The sequence below is a fragment of the Chiloscyllium punctatum genome, chromosome 10 (assembly GCF_047496795.1).
Source record: "Chiloscyllium punctatum isolate Juve2018m chromosome 10, sChiPun1.3, whole genome shotgun sequence".
NCBI classification, from domain to species: domain Eukaryota; kingdom Metazoa; phylum Chordata; class Chondrichthyes; order Orectolobiformes; family Hemiscylliidae; genus Chiloscyllium; species Chiloscyllium punctatum.
This window is the reverse complement of record NC_092748.1, coordinates 58865451-58877660: the sequence shown is the minus strand read 5'-3', so window position 1 is coordinate 58877660 and position 12210 is coordinate 58865451. Positions and strand designations below refer to the sequence as shown.

Below are 12210 nucleotides of genomic sequence, written 5' to 3'. Positions count from 1 at the left end.
CTCTTGCCCTGCATAGGCCAGCCTGAAGATAATGTAGGAATGCAAACATTTGTGGAATCTTGTACTTCTGTAGAATGAAAGCCATAAGACAAAGAAGAAGCATGTCACTCAGTTCATTTGTATTTGCTTCATCATTCTATGAGATCACGACTAACCTGATCCTCTACTCCACTGTCCTGCCCTTCCCCTTAATTCCCTGACTGATTAAGTACCTATCTCTGCCTTGAATATACTTAATGACCCAGCCTCTGCAGCTGTCTGAAATTAGTTTTTACTTCCCTTATCCAAGTCATTAATGTGTATTGTAAACAAGTATGGCCCAAGCATTGATCCCTCCAATACCTATAGATTACCATCCTGAAAATGCCCCCTTATCCCAACTCTCTATTTTACAAGTTAGCTAATCCTTTATCCGTATTAATCTATGACCTCCAACACCATGAGCTTATTAGGTAACCCAATGTGTGGTATCTTATCAATACCTTGTGGAAATCCAAATATATTTCATTCACCACTTTTTATGTAACTTGTTAACTCCTGAAAGAATTCTAATAAATTTATCAGGCATAATTTCCATTTTGTGAAGCCATGCTGACTCTGCTTGATCATATTATGCATTTCTAAATGCTCTGCTGTTACATCTTCTATATAGACTCTGAAAATCTGTTATTGAGAAAATGTTAAGGTAACTGTCCTATAGTAAGCTATTTGTGTTTCCTTCCCATTTTAAATAAAGGTGTTACATTTGTAGTTTTCCAATCTTTTGTGACCTTTCCAGGATCTAAGGATTATTGGAGTATTACTACCAGTGCTTTCACTATCTCTGTAGCTAGTTCATTTAATTTACTAAGATGCATTGAATCAGTGCACTGAGAATAGGTGTTAGGAAGTCATGTTGTGGCTGTACATGACATTGATTAGCTCTCTTTTAGAATACTGTGTTTAATTCTGGTCTCCCTGCTGGAGGAAAGAGGTTGTGAAACTTGAAAGAGTTCAGAAAAGATTTAGAAAGTTGTTGCCAGGATTGGAGGGTTTGAGCTATTAGAATAGGCTGGGCTTTTTTTCCCCTGGAGCTTCGGACACTGGGGTGTGACCTTATAGTGGTTTATAGAATCATGAGTGGCAAAGGTAGGGTGACTAGCTAAGGACTTTTCCCCAATGTAGGGGACTCCAAAACTAGAGAGCATAGGTTTAAGGTGAGTGAGGAAAAAATTAAAATGGACCTAACAGGCAACCTTTTCATGCAGAAGTGGTGCATGTACGGAATGAGCTGCCAGAGCAAGTGGTATAAGCTGATGCAATTACAACACTTAAAAGGCATCTGAATGGGTATATGAATAGGAAGTGTTTACAGGGATGTGGGCCAAATGCTGGAAAATGGAACTGGATTAATTTAGGATATCTGGTTGGCACAGAAGAGTTGGACTGAAAGGTCTGTTTCCATTTCTGGATTAGTGGTGCTGGAAGAGCACAGCAGTTCAGGCAGTATCCAAGGAGCAGTGAAATCGACGTTTTGGGCAAAAGCCCTTCATCAGGCTTTTGCCCAAAACGTCGATTTCGCTGCTCCTTGGATGCTGCCTGAACTGCTGTGCTCTTCCAGCACCACTAATCCAGAATCTGGTTTCCAGCATCTGCAGTCATTGTTTTTACCTTGTTTCCATTGCTGTACAACTCTATGTCTCAGTGGGCTTACTATAGTATCTTGTATAGTTTTAGCAATACCTTCCTATTTTTATACTCCATTATCTTTGAAATAAGGGCCAACATTCCATTTATCTTCTTATTACCCACTAAACGTCAACGCTAGCTTTTTGTGATTTATGCACTGAGCTCCGCAATTCTTTCTGAACAGTTTTCTGCAGTCTTTCTCCATTACAATAATATTCATCTCTTCTATTCTTCCTGCTAAGATGCATAACGTCATATTTCTTCCACATTATACTCCATCTGCCAAGTTTTTGCTGACTCACTTAGCTTGTCTGTATCCCTCTGTAAACCCTTTGTGTCATCCTCACTTCTTGCCTTCCCACCCTCCTTTCATGTCATCTGCAAACTTGGTGATAGTACATTCACTTCTCTTCCAAAATTATCCACTCTGGCCCATTCTCTGATGTCTCCCATTGTTTTAGGGATGAATTAGTACTGTGATTCATCATTCTTATATTTAAAATTTCATCTTGCAAAGTCAGCTTGAGAATTTTTACCCACAAAAGCCTTGCAGCTACAGAACAAATAACTGCAGTCAACCAAGGAGTAGTGTGAGCTAAAGAGTTGCCTATTTGGTGCTTTTACAGTTACGTGTCCTCAATTACATGAAATGCATATATGTGGCTGTGTTTAGGCCAAAGAAAAGTACTGGTGCATACATTACTCTCGGTATGTCATGCTCTTATATTCCCAACTACAAAGTGATATATACAATTAATGTGAGAATTCTTGGAAGATTTTTCAGAGAAAGGATTCTAACACTAATCTCTTCTTTGTCATTGTACATCTGAAATGACAAGTTGGTTAGCAGGCTAGATCAAGACAACAGCAGCAACTTGCATTAATAGTACATATTTAATGAAGAAAAACTCAAAAATGCTTTTCAATTAGGTATATAGAAAGTTGACATCAGGACATGAAGAGAAAAATTAAGATGTGTTCGAAAGTTTGATTGAATAAATGTTTTAAAAGACACACAACACCCAGGTTATAATCCAACAGGTTTATCTGAAAGTACAAGCTTTCAGAACGCTGCTGATCATGGGACACAGAATTTATAATATAAATCAAAGTGTCATACAATTGGTGTCATGTATAGAACAAACCTAGATCACTATTAAATCTTTAATCACTTAGAATGGCGATGCAGGTTTTGATTGATTAAATTGTAAATATTGATTAATACAGGGAATTATAGACTGGTGACCCTAACATAGGTGGTGGGCAAATTCTTGGAGGGAATCCTGAGGGACAGCATTTACATGTATTTGGAAAGTCAAGACTGATTAGGAACAGTCAACATGGCTTTGTGTATTGGAAATCATGTCTCACTAACTTGAGCTTTCTGAAGAAGTAACGAAGAGGATTGATGAGGGCAGAGCGTGGACATGATCTATATGGATTTCAGTAAGATGTTTGAAAAGGTTCCTCATGATAGACTAGTTAGCAAGGTTAAATCACATGGAATACAGGGAGAACTGACCATTTGGATACAGAACTGGCTCAAAGGTAGAAGACAGAGGATGGCGGTGGTGGATTGTTTTTCAGACTGGAGGCCTGTGACCAGCGGTGTGCCACAAGGATCAGTGCTGGGTCCAGTGCTTTTTTGTTATTTATATAAATGATTTGGATGTGAACATTGGAGGTGTTGTTAGTAAGTTTGCAGATGACACCAAAATTGGAGGTGCAGTGCAAAGCGAAGAAGGTTACCTCAGAATACAACAGGATCTTGATCAGATAGGCCAATGGACCAAGGAGTAGGAAATGGAGTTTAATTTAGATAAACATGAGGTGCTGCATTTTAGAAAGGCAAATCAAGGCAAGACTTATACCTTAATGGTAAAGTCTTGGGAGTGTTGCCGAACAAAGAGACCTTGAGTACAGGTTCATAGTTCCTTGAAAGTGGAGTCGCAGGTAGATAGGGTAGTGAAGAAGGCATTTAGTATGCTTTCCTTTGTTGGTCAGTACATTGAGTATAGGAGTTGGAAGGTTATATTGCGGCTTATGATTAGGCCACTTTTGGAATACTGTATGCAATTCTAGTCTCCCTGCTAGAGAAAGAATGTTGTAATTTTGAAAGGGTTCAGAAAAGATTTCCAAGGATGTTGCCAGAGTCGGAGAGCTTGAGCTATAGGGAAGGACAAACCAGCGAGGGCTATTTTCCCTGGACTGTCAGAGACTGAGGGGTGACCTTATAGAGCTTTATAAAATCATAAGGACATGGATAGGTTAAATAGACAAGGTGTTTTCCCTGGGGTGATGGAGTCACGAACACGAATAGCAGAGTTCCCAGCACTGATCCCTTTGGAACATTACTAGTCACAGCCCTCCATTCTGAAAAGCAGCCTTTCATTGCTACTCTATCTCCTTGGACTAAGCCAATTGTGTATCCATCTTGCAAGCTCACCTCTGATACCATGTGACTTCATGTTTTATACCTGTCTGGCATGAGGGATATGTGGAGGGGTCTGGTTGTGCATGTCCACAGATCATTGAAGGTGGCAATGCAGGAAAACAAGGTAGTAAAAATAGCTTATGGAATGCTTGCCTTCATTGGAAGGGGCATTGAGTAAAAGGATAATCAAGTTATTATGCTGCAACTTTATAGAACTTTAGTTAGGCCACACTTGGAATATTGCGTACTGTTTTGGTCACTGCACTGCCAGAAGGATATGGGTGCTTTGGAGAGGTTACAGGAAGGGTTTACCAGGATGATGCCTGAAAGATTGGATAGACTGAGTTTGTTTTCACTGGAACACAGGAGGTAGAGGGTGGGTGACCTAATAGAAGTTTACAAGATTATGAATGGCATGGATAGAATGGATAGTTTCCCAGGGTGGAGGGGTCAATTATTAGGGGACACAAGTTCAAGGTATGAGTGGGGAAGTTTAAAAGAGATGCGCAAGGTAAGTTTTTCACACAAAGGGTAGCGAGTGCCTGGAACGCGTCACCAGGGGAGGTGGTGGAACCAGATGCAACAGCGGCATTCAAGAAGCACCTGAACAAATACATGAATAAGAAGGGAGTAGATGGATATGAATCCCGTAAGTGAAGACAGTTTTAGCATGGAAGGGAAAAAATGTCAGAGCACAGGCTAGGAGAGCTGAAATGCTTCTTCTTTCACTATATTGTTCTTTGTTCTTTGAGTCCAAAACTAGAGGTCATAGGTTTAAGGTTAGAGGGGAAGATTTAAAAGGGACTGAAGGGGCAACGTTTTCAAGCAGAGGGTGGTGCATGTATGGAATGAGCTGCTGGAGGAAGTGGTGTAGGCTGATACAATTACAATATTTAAGAGGCATTTGGATGGGTATATGAATAGAAGGGTTTAGAGGGATGTGGGCCAAATGCTGCAAATGGGACTAAATTCATTTCGGATAGCTGGTCAACAAGAACAAGTTGTACTTAAGGATCTGTTTCCTTTCTGTACATCTCTATGACTCTTACTCAGATATATGTGACCAAAAGTACCTAAAAGTGATTTATTTCAGTTAATGGCTTTGGGATCAACAGTCCATCCAGGAAAAGGGTGCTATCTGTCCCAGATAACGTCACCACAGAGTCCTGAAATCCTTTGAAGCAGATCCTTTTCAGCAGAATTGGATAACCCTTGCCATATTGACAATTATTTATATCAAGAAAGGCACAGATCCTGATCCATAAGAAATGCACAACGGAATCAGAAAGGAAAAAAGAGCTGTACAATATGTGGATGTACCGACTAGAGTAGGGGCAACACTTGGCCTTCTTTTGGGAAATAAGGGTAAGTGACTCAGGTATCAGTGGGGGAACACACTCATTCAAGTGAGCATAATTGTAATAGTTTTAAAACAGTTATGGGAAAGGATAGAACTGATCAAAAAGTTAAAGTTCTAAACTGGAGGAAAGCCAATTCTGATGTCAGTAGACAGGAAAATCAGGAAAAGCACAGCCGGTCAGCAACATCCGAGGAGCAGGAGAGTTGACATTTTGAGCATATGCTCTCCATCACGAATGGGGGGGGGGGGGGGGGGTGCAAGGAGGCTGGGAGATAAATGGGAGGTGGGTGAGACTGGAGGGAAGGTAGCTAGGAATGCGATAGGTAGATGAAGGTGGGGGGTGATGGCGATAGGTCAGAGCGGAGGGTGGACCAGACATGTGGGAAGGAAGATGGACAGGTAGGACAGTTCAAGAGAGCAGTGTAGAATCGGAAGATTGGATCTGGGATAAGGTGGGGTGAGGGGAGATCAGGAAACTGGTAAAATCAATATTGATTCTGTGTGGTTGGAGGGTCCCAAGCCAGAAGATGAGATATTCTTCCTCCAGTTGTTGGGTGGCTAGGATTTGCAGTGGAGGAGGCCAAGGGCTTGCATGTCCTTGGTGGAGTGGGAGGGGAAGTAGTCAGTCACAGGACATAACCCTCCTTGTCCTCACCTTCCACCCACTAATCTCTGGATACAATGCATCATCCTCTCTGCCACCTGCAGACAGACCCCATCGCCAGAGATACAGCATTCTGCAGAAACCATTCCCTCTGTGACTCCCGTGTTAGGTCCATTCCCCACAACTAACCCACCCTCCACTCCTGGCATCTTCCCTTGCCACCACAACAGGTGTAAAACCTATGCCCACACCTTTCCCCTCACCTCCACCCAAGGTCCCAAAGGATCCTTCCACATCTGGCAGAGATTTTCCTACACATCCAAACACTTCATCTACTGTGTCAGTTGCTCTCAATGTGGTCTCCTCTACATTAGGGAGACAGGATGCCAACTCGTGGAACATTTCAGGAAACATCTCCAGGATACATGCATCAAACAAACCCATCGCCCCGTGACCAACCACATCAACTCTCCCTCCCAATCCACCAAGGACATGCAAGTTCTGGACCTCCTCCACCACCAAATCCTAGCCACCCGACGAATGGATGAAGAATGTTAATTTCACTAGTTTCCTCATCTCTCCTCCCCCCACATTATCCTAGATCCAAACCTCTAACTTGGCACCGCCCTCTTGAACTGTCCTACCTGGCCAGCTTCCTTCCCACCTCACCACTCTATCCTCCGCTCCGACCTATCATCATCAGTCTCCTACCTATCGTATTCCTACCTATCTTACCACCAGTCCCACCCTTCTCCCATTTATACTCAGCCCCCTTGCCCGCCTCACCCCAACCCACATTCCTGATGAAGAACTTATGCCTGAAGCGTCGACTCTCCTGCTCCTTGGATGCTGCCTGACTAGCTGTGCTTTTCCAGCACTAAACTTTTTGACTGATCCACAGCATCTGCAGTCCTCACTTCCTCCTAGGAACTTTTAAAAAGATGACTTGGGGGGGCTGTTTACAGGTAAAGGGACAGTTGGGAAGCAGAAGGCCTTTAAGAATGAGATAACGAGAGTTCAGAGACAGTATGTTTCTGTTAGTGTGAAGGGGTAGGCTTGTAGGTATAGTGAATGCTGGATGACTACAGCAGAAGTTGAGGCTCTGGTCAAGAAAAAGAAAAATTTATCAGGCGTAGACAGCTGGGATTGAGTAAATCCCAAAAAGAGTATAAGGGCAGTAGGAGTACACTAAGAGGGAAATCAGAAGGGCTAAAAGGAGACATTAGATAGCTTTGGGAAATAGAGTTGAGAAATCCAAAGAGATTCTATAAATACATTAAAGGTAACTAAGGAGAAAATAGGTTTCCTTAAGATCCACATGGCTGCCTATGTGTGGAACCACAGGAGATGTGTGAGATACTAAATAAGTATTTCCTGTTAACATATATTGTGGAGAAGGACATAGAAGTTAGCGAACTTGGGGAAATAAAAAGCGATCTCTTGAAAAGTGTCCATATTACAGAAGAGGAGATGTTGCAGATCTTAAAATGCATAAAGATGGATAAATCCCAGTGACCTGTTTGTGTGTTTCCCAGAACTTTCTGGGAAGCTACGTAAATGATTGCTGGGCTCCCTGCTGAAATATTTGCAGCATCAATAGCCACAAGTAAGGTAATGGAAGGCTAGAAGTCGGCTAATATAGTGCCATTGTTTAAGAATGCGGTAAGGAAAAGCCAGTAAACTATAGACAGCTGAGTCTTACGTCAGTGGTGGGTAAGTTGTCGGAGGAGGCACTGAGGGACAGGATTTACATGCATTTAGAAAGACCAGGACTAATGAGGCACAGTCAGCATGGCTTTGTGCATGAGAAATTGTGTCTGACTAACTTGATTTGGTTAAAAATCACACAACACCAAGTTATAGTCCAACAGGTTTAATTGGAAGCACACTAGCTTTCGGAGCGCCACTCCTTCATCAAGTGATAGTGGAGGACACAATTCTAAGGCACAGAATTTATAGCAAAAATTTACCCATAGGGAGGGCCTCAACTGGGCACACACACACACACCCTTACAGACACTCCCACGCCCACACCCACACAGGCATCCTCTCAGAGACTTAGACCACTCTACACTCATGCACACACCATATACACTCTCTCTCACAGACACTCACAACCCCCCACCCCAGACATACACACACACACACACACAAACAAAGACCCACATGCACACATATATTTTGTGGGGTGAGTTTGTACTTGTAGAGTTACATTGTACTTTGCTCAAAAAATGCATGAATTCATGTAAAATTCTGTTTTCTCACTTTTTAGATTAGAATCAATCTAAACATCATGGCATAGAAATAGAACACAGGGGACTAACAGCTTCAACATATTGACTAGCTAACACCCATTGTTACAGCTAACCTGAGAATGCAACTTTTAAAAAAAGGTTTTGTGATTTACACATGAAAGAAATGAAACTATCATGGTATTCGAACAGATGAAAGGCTTAACAGACAATCAAGATATTTTTCAATGGATAATTTCAGTTACATCACACTGTAAATTTTTGCTATAAATTCTATGCATTAGAATTGAGCCCTCCACTATCATCTGATGAAGGAGCGGCGCTCCGAAAGCTAGTGTGCTTCCAAGTTAACCTGTTGGACTATAACCTGGTGTTGTGTGATCTTTAACTTTGTACGCCCCAGTCCAACACTGGCATCTCCAAATCATAACTTGATTTGAGTTTTTTGAAGAGGTCACAAAGAAAATTGATGAAGGCAGAGCAGGAGTAGTTGTCCATATGGACTTCAGAAAAAGGTCTGACAAGGCACCACTTTTAGACTGGTTAGCAAGGTTAGATCACATGGAAGACAGTAAAGGACTGCAGATGCTGGAAGTTAGAGTCAATAGATTGAAGCTGAAAGAGCAAAGCAAGTCAAAGAGCATCCGAGGAGCAGGAAAATCAATGTTTTGAGCTGTGCTCCTCCAGCTTCACATCTAGATCACATGGAATCTAAGGGGAATTAGCCATTTGAATTGGCTTGAAAGTAGAAGACAAAATGTGGTGGTGGAGAGATGTTTTATGGACTGGAGGCCTGTGATTAGCAGTGTGCCATAAGGATCAGTACTGGGTCTTGGGTCTACTGCTTTTCATCATTTACATAAATGATTTAGATGTTAATATAGGTGGCATGGTTAGTAAGTTTACAGATGACACCAAAATAGGGGGTATAGTGGACAATGAATAGGATTATCTCAGAGTTCAATGGGACCTTATGGAACAATCCATATTCCACAGTTATACCGGCACCATTCCCCACCTTTTCCTCCGCTACATCGATGACTGGATTGGCACTACCTCATGCTCCCATGAGGAGGTTGAACAGTTCAACAACTTCACGAACCCCTCCACCCTGATCTCAAGTTCACCTGGTCCATCCTGGCCACCTCCCTCCCCTTCATGGATTTCTCCATCTCTATCTCTGGCAACTGACTCAATGCAGACATCTACTTCAAACTCACCGACTCCCACAGCTACCTGGACTACACCTCCTCTCCTTTAAAAATGTTATCTCTTACTCCCAATTCCTGCCTCTCTGCCATATCTACTCCCAGGAGGAGCAACTCCACTCCAGGACATCAAAGATGGCCTCATTTGTAAGGACCGTAATTCCCCCTCCCACGTGGACAACAATACCCTCTAGCACATCTCCTCCACTTCCAGCACTTCTGCCCTTGAACCCCACCACTCCAATCGCAAAACAGATAGAACTCCCCTGGTCCTCACCTTCCAACACACTAATCTCCGAATGCAGTGCATTATCCTCCGCCATTTCCGACACCTACAGAGACCATTCCCTCTGCGACTCCCTCATTAGGTCCACAGCCCTCACCAACCCACCTTCCACTCCTAGCACCTTCCCTTACCACAAGAGGTGTAAAATCTGTGCCCACACCTCTCCCCTCACCTCCGTCCAAGGTTCCAAAGAATCTTTCCACATCCAGTAAAGATTTTCCTGCACATCTAAATATCTTATTTACTGTGTCTGCTGCTCTCAATGTGGTCTCCCCTACATTGAGGAAACAGGATGCCAACTTGCGGAACATTTCAGCGAACATTTCTAGGACACATGCACCAAACAACCTCACCACCCTGTGGCCAACTACTACAGTTCCCCCTCCCACGCTGCCAAGGACATGCAAGTCCTGGGCGTCGTCCACCACCAAATCCAAGCCGCCCGATGGCTGGAGGAAGAACACCTCATCTTCTGCCTTGGGACCCCCCCAACCACACGGCAACAATGTCAATTTCACCAGTTTCTTCATCTCCCCTCCCCCACCTCACCCCAGATCCAACCCTCCAACTCGGCACCACTTTCTTGAATTGTCCTATCTGTCCATCTTCCTTCCTATGTATCCATTCCATCCTTTCCTCCAACCTATCACCAACAACCCCCACGTGCAACTACCTTGCCCCCAGCCTCACCCCCACCCTCCTATTTATTTATCAGCCCCCTTCCACACCCCCATACTCCTGATGAAAATCTTATGCCTGAAACGTCGATTTTCCTGCTCCTTGGATGCTGCCTAACCTGCTGTGCCTTTCCAGCACCACACTATTGATCTTGATCAGATGGTGCAAAGTGGCAAGGAGAGTGTTAGATAAATGTACCTTGGTAAGGCAAACCAGAGCAGGACTTACGTTTTAGGGCCCTGGGGAGTTTTGCTGAACAAAGAGACCGAGGGGTGCAGGTACATAATTCCTTGAAAGTGAAGTCACAGGTAGACACAATGGTAAAGAAGGCATTTGGTACCCTTGCCTACACTGGTCACTGCATTGAATATCGGAGTTGGGATGTCATGTTGCAGTTGTACAGATTATTAGTGAGGCTACATTTGGAATACTATGCAAAAGTGAGGACTTCAGATGCTGGAAATCAGAGTTTAGATCCTGATGAAGGGCTTTTGCCCGAAACGTCAATTTTCCTGCTCCTCGGATGCTGCCTGGCCGGCTGTGCTTTTCCAGCACCACTCTAATCTAGATTTTGGAATATTATGTTCAATGCTGGTCAACTTTCTATGGGAAGGATGTTGTTAAACTTGAGAGTGCAGAAAAGATCTACAAAGATGTTTCAGGGACTGGAGAGTTTGAGCTATAGGGAGAGGATGAATAGGCTGTGGCTATTTTCCGTGTAGTGTCAGAGACTAGGGGATGACTTTATAGAGGTTTATAAAATCATGAGGGGCATTGGATAAGGTGAATAGCCAAGGTGTTTTCTGTAGGGTAGGGGAGTCCAAAACTAGAGACCATAGGTTTAAAGTGAGAGGGGAAAGATTTCAAAAGGACCTGAGGGATAGTTTTTTCATGCAAAGGGTGATGCATGTATGGAACGAGCTGCCAGAGGAAATGGTGAAGGTGGGTATACTTATAATTATTGAATGAGTGCTGCACTACTGGACATGCCCTTTGTCGAGTAAGATGTTTATAAGTCCCTGTGTGGTTCCTCCATGAATAGATTTTAAAAAACTTGACATTTTGATGAAGGCTTTCCCTCATGACCTGGCACACTTTTATATGGCAAAAATAAAATATCTGCCATTCATTTCATTGCTGTGTTTAGAATATTGCCATGCATAAACCAGCTGTCACATTTTAGCAAGAAAGATTTTCTTTCTATTTAGATTTAAGTAGGAGATGGGCCACCTCCTTTAAGGTACATGACTTAACGTTTATGCTTTCTCAATAATCTTTGCTGTTTCCTTTGGGTAATCCATGATCTAGTATAGATTGGAATAGTTTCAGTCTACACCCACAAATTACTGTTGTTAATGAAGGTCATAAGTGTGATCAATAAGTATATTCAATTTCTGGTTTAGCCTCTAATCATCAGTTGAGTGTTTTTCTTTCTGTTGGCTTAAACCAACATTTACATTTAGTAATCACACAGCTAAATTTCAGATCTGGACTTAATGTGGCAGAAGACAGAGGTTTCCATCAGTGAAGGAGATGATGTGGTGTAGCATAGTCACTGGACCAGTAAGGCTAATGCTCTGGTGACACAGTTTTGAATGCCACAATGCCAGATGATGAAATTTAAATTCAATTAATAGGTCTGAAATTAAAATGCTAGTCCAATGACACCCAGAAGACCATTTTTAATTGTCATTAAAACCTCTGGTTCACTAATTTCCTT

The 12210-nt window shown here is 42.7% G+C and overlaps 1 protein-coding gene across 2 annotated transcripts in view; it reads left to right on the top strand.

The window, feature by feature from the left end:
* Positions 1-12210, top strand: part of cfap210 (cilia and flagella associated protein 210) — a 193092-nt gene that overhangs the window by 116672 nt on the left and 64210 nt on the right. The gene's annotated exons all lie outside the window — the stretch shown is intronic.